Below are 5384 nucleotides of genomic sequence, written 5' to 3'. Positions count from 1 at the left end.
TCCTCACTTCTCAAATTTAGAGGAGCATGCTGGAAAGGCAGAAAATTAGCCTTCGAGGGGGGCTGCTCTGTGTTTCTGCTAAACACAGAAACTTTTTTGAAATGGAATCAGGTGGAGAGTAATTCTCCTAGCTGGAGTTAATACCACTATGATTCATAATCTTAACGAGAATGAAGCCAGCATGGCAGGGTAGAGGTGACCTATATACAGAGAGGGACAGAGAAAGGAATACTTCCTCTGAGTCGACCTGAGCCGCAGGGAACTTACTTTTATGCCCCTCCAAACAAAGACATATAGGCTTTCTTATTAAATAGTTCCATTTGACTGCTAACTAGGGCAACTCATCTATTGATTTAGTGCCCCTCAGTCAAATGGAACTATGTGTCTCCAGGGCAGAATATATATGACATAGTCTAGAGCACAGATTCTAGAGCCAGGCTGCCTGATCCACCACTTCAAGTTCTATGACCTTGGCACATTACTCCAACCCTCTGTACCAACCACCACACAGGACTCTCCTGAGGCATAAATGAGTTAATATGTGCAAAGAGCTAATAGCTGTGATTCTGTGCCTCTCTCCCCCATTCCCCTATTACCGGCAGTAAAATGTTTGGTTTAAAAGGGGACTTCAACATACTTTTCGTACAACTCTATTCACATTTGTTGAAAACTTGCTGAATTCGAAATTCTAGAAATTAGGATGATAGCGTGGCTTTGGAGTCTGACAGTCTGGATTCAAATCCTGACTTGGCCACTTGCTATACATAATTTTTGCAAGTTTCAATCCTTACACATGTAAAATAGGGAAAATAATGCCTAACTCTTTATTGTTTGTGTTAAATGAAATATCAGCTATTGCATATTCTCCCTAACCCTCAGGAACTAAGTAAGATGACCTCAACAGCCCATTTCCATACCCTCAGAGTTGAAAACAATTTCCAAGATGACAGGAAACTGATGAGAAAATTTTCTTTCTCATGGTCTCTTCTACCTCTTGAACAACTGTTTCTAAATATGAGTGGTTACAGTTGCGTTAAAAATGAGCAGAACTGCCTGGGTAGCTCAGCTGGGAGAGCATCAGACTTTTAATCTGAGGGCCCAGGGTTCACGTCCCTGTCCAGGCGCCAAGAATAAATAAATAAACAGAATAAAAATGAGCAGAACTCTGTGCAGTGTTTGAATCTTAGAATTTGCAAAAAGCTGCTGGTTTTCAGATGGGGCCTACGAGGCATATCCCAAAGCAAGCAGATTCAAATTCCACATCATACGTCCTTGTCCTCTGAATTCCTTGTTTGTTTGGGTTTTGGCTTGTTGGTTTCTTGGTTGGTTGGTTTTCACTTCCATTGGTCCTCTCCTGACACTTCTTACCCCGACCAGATTTCAGTCTCACGTCGCATAGTTGATGACTCTTTCCTTCCAGGTTACCCTCCAAACACCAAATTCAGCAGAAACTTAGCACTGTGACTCCCAAACTCACATAACCTAATTTATCATATGCTAAACATATAAATGTCTTCCCAAGCAACGACAGCCTTCTTCTTCAGAAAACAAACATCAGTACAAGGAGCATTTTCAGATGCTTTTTAGTAAAATGTTTGCACACGTTGAACACATACTTTATGGTAGCTATATAGAAGACGGTAAGGTTGGATATCGAAAGCTGCATAGTCTGCTGCCCACAAACAGGTCCCAGCTAGTGAGGCACAGAACGTTAGCTCCATATTCAAGAGTTTATGAAATTGTGCATCCATGTAGATAAACAGGTTGTCACGTGTGACAAGTAATCCTCTAACCCTATTGATGCCATATGCTATTACTTCTTCGCAGAGGGTGAAGACATAAAAGAAACAAAATGTTCTACGTTTTTTAGTGCACACTTTTCATCCTTAACTGAGGTGGACTGTATTCCAAACATGCAATAAAAAGCGCACTGGGCTTTAACTTGACTTTTCATAATATATGCAGTATTAATTGATGCTACTATTCCATTCTTAATCAGCTTCGTGAAAGGGATGCGATAGGTTTACAAACGACCCCCTGTCCTTCATCAAGTTATTGCTGGTATAGGCATATTCACAAATTGAATCTAAAATAAAGTTGGCAAAAGCTGTTCACAAGTGTATTTACTCAAACATTTAGATGAGAATTGGCTCTCTTTGGTTTAATCCTCCAGCAAACATTTATCCAGATGCATTTACTCCACCCTGTCACAGGAAGGAAATAGTAATTGTTTCTGTGTACTGATATGCTCTTAATATTAAGGCTTTGGGGATGTGGGTAAAAAGCTGCTTGGTGTATTTAATTAAAATTAGTAGAAAATTTAAAACCAAGCAAGCATTGTCAGTAGTACTTAGTATTTAATGCAAAGAAACCCAGGTGCTTAGAAATATACACCAGAAGAAAGAAGAGACTTGCTATATTCAGAAAGAAACATCATGCTCTCAGTTTTCAAATTTCTTAAAGAGAACTATAGAATCTTGAATTTTGAGTGAATAGAACTATAATTTTGTAAATCAACAGACTAATCAACCAAGCTGGAATCATCTGAGTAACTACTATGGGCTTAATCCTGAGATTCAGTGTTTAATTTTGAAAGTAAGGAGAAATTGAAGAAATACAAGAAGTTATTTTTTATCTGGGAGATGATACTAAAGAATAAAAAATAGTTAAGTGAAAGTAAAAGTATTAAAACTAGTGCTATAATGTGCTACTAACTTCAAAGTACAATAAGAATTCAGAAGGAACAACAAACTTAGGAGCAGAGTCATCAAGAAAAGCTTCATCAATCAGCACACGGCAAGGCTTCAAGAATGGGAGCCAAGATGAAGGGGCCCCAGGGACCAAATCTTGGACACTTTGAGTAAAAATAATAATGATGATAATAATAATGGATTTTAACCCCTGGAACAAAATGGGAATCCACGAGTTCATGATAATATAAATAATGTTTAAAAACTGTGTAAGAGAGCAAGGACAAATTTTTTATGGCAGAATATTTTTATATAAATTTATTTTATTTATTTATTTTTGGCTGCATTGGATCTTCACTGCTGCGCGGAAGCTTTCTCCAGTTGCAGCGGGTGAGGGCTACACTTTCGTTGTGGTGCGCGGGTTTCTCATTGCAGTGGCTTCTCTTATTGTGAAGCATGGGCTCTAGCCATGCAGGCTTTGGTAGCTATGGCACGTGGGCTCCAGTAGTTGTGGCGCACGGGCTCAGTAGTTATGGCACATGGGCTTAGTTGCTCTGCGGCATGTGGGATCTTCCTGGACCAGGGATCGAAACCGTGTCCCCTGCATCGGCAGGCAGATTCTTAACCACTGCGCTACCAGGGAAGTCCTTTATGGCAGACTTCTAATTGACAAATGCAGGAGAAACGGTGGAAATTGAATCTCATCATTTTGCTGCCCCACAGTAGTAATTGTGGCAGGTGAGAATCATTTTTGGATTCTAAAATTAGTGGGCAAAAGTGTTAAGGAGAAACAAGATATTTGCATAATCTCAAAGTAACTCCCCCCAAAGTAACAAAGATACAAAAAGAAAAACAGTAACTCCATTGAACTGGATAGTATCCCTCCCCAAAATCTATGTCCTTCCTGACCTCAGAAGGCAGCCTTATTTAGGGTCAGTGTAGATCCAGTTAGTGAAATCACAGTGAGGTTACCCTAGAGTAGGGTGGGCCCTTAATTCAATTTGACTGGTATTTTAGAAGAAGATAAAGACACAGAGACAGACACAAGGATGCCACATGTCCATGGAGGCAGAGATTGGACTTATACTGCAAAAAGGCAAAAAATGCCTGTGGCTACCAGAATCTAGAAGAGGCAAGGAAGGATCCTCCCCAAGAGGCTTCCATGGGGCATGTCCCTAAGCAAAACTTGGTTTCACATATCTAGCCTCTAGAACTGTGAGAGAATAAATATTTGCTGTTTTAAGCCACCCAGCCTATGGTACTTTGTTATGGCAGCCCTAGGAAAACAATAGTAACTTTAGAGTAGAAAGACCTGGCAGACACCACCTTAAGTGATTGAAAGGAACATCACTAGTAAAAAGACATGTCAACAGCACGTACCTCCTGACACAATGTACCGAAAAGGGCACAATTGCACTTTTGCAGTACTCTTGACAAAAATATATAACTTCAATCTAGTAAGAAGAAAATCAGACAAATTGAAGTAGAGAAACATTCTATGAAATAACTGGCCAGCACCTTTTGAAGTGTCAAGGTTGTCAAAGACAAAAAATGACTGAAATGAGGAAATTGTCCCAGATTTGAGGAGACTAAAAAGATGTGACAACTGAATAGAATGTGGTATCCTGGACTCTGAACTGGTGGAAAAAGACAGCAGTAAGGACGATTTGCAAAATTTAAAGAATGTCTTTAGATTAGTTTATGCCCTGGTTTGGATGGTTGTACTATAGTTACATAAGATGTTATCATTAGAGGAAGCTGGGGAAGGGTATTCAGGGATTCAGTGTACTATTTTTCCAATTTTTCAAGTCTAAAAGTATTCCAAAATAAAATAATTGTGAATAAAATCCAAGGGCAAAAATGGTCGGGTCAGACAAGATGGATAAGGAAAGGGTTTCCTTGCCACATAAAGAACAGATGTGAACAAAGGCGAGATGGAGGGAGCAGAACCCAGCTGACAGGTCTGTGTTGCAAGTAGCAGGAGGGCACACAGGAGCCTGCATATGTGCTGCTGGAATAGGGAAGCCAGCCAGGAATCTCACGCTGATACACAATGGAACCTGCATAGGGTTTTGAGCTGAAGAGTGATGTGATGAAAGCACTGTTGAATGACCATTTGTCTGGCAGGAAAATGCAGGATTGAATCCACTTATATAGACTCTTCCTGTCAAATGAATCTACTCCCCTTTAGGACAGTAGCCGACTGAGGAATTTGAAGGCAGCCCTTGTCAATATTTCTGTCGCTATTTCTGGGATGCTTTCTCTCTGGGGTCCTCCTTCCTCCTTCCTTAGAGGCAGAGTGGAGGTTTGTAATGAGGGGTAGTATAGACATCAGAAATATTGTCAGAAAAGCACTAACAGGAAAATACAAGTGACAAAACAGTACTTAGGAAATAAAAAATCCAAATACAAAAATATTTAGGAAATATTGTAACATTTAGTGTTTAGGAAACAAAAATAAATAATCCAGATACAAATATAATAGAAATTGTGTGGGTTAAACCAAAGGAAGAACTTAAGGCAAGAGCAATCACACTGTAGGTAGCAATAATGATCCAGATTCTTGGAGAATTAGTGGAATAAGAAGAAGAAACTCAAACCATCCTCTTCCTCTCTTTAGGGTTGGTATGATTTTTTCTAGATTACATTTCAAGATCTAGGCCACAGAGTAAAGACAGACATAAAGAACCAAAA

General features: G+C 39.6%; 1 non-coding gene across 1 annotated transcript; it reads left to right on the top strand.

Moving 5' to 3' along the window:
- The first annotated feature begins 1051 nt into the window (after positions 1 to 1051).
- TRNAK-UUU (transfer RNA lysine (anticodon UUU)) lies at positions 1052 to 1124 on the top strand. Its single transcript has one exon. It is a non-coding gene; the product is annotated as a tRNA-Lys (tRNA).
- Positions 1125 to 5384: the final 4260 nt, after the last annotated feature.

The sequence above is a fragment of the Delphinapterus leucas genome, chromosome 3 (assembly GCF_059928025.1).
Source record: "Delphinapterus leucas isolate spDelLeu-1000000601 "Yukka" chromosome 3, BTC_Dleu_Yukka2, whole genome shotgun sequence".
Taxonomy (NCBI): Eukaryota; Metazoa; Chordata; class Mammalia; order Artiodactyla; family Monodontidae; genus Delphinapterus; species Delphinapterus leucas.
This window is presented reverse-complemented; position numbering and strand designations above follow the sequence as displayed.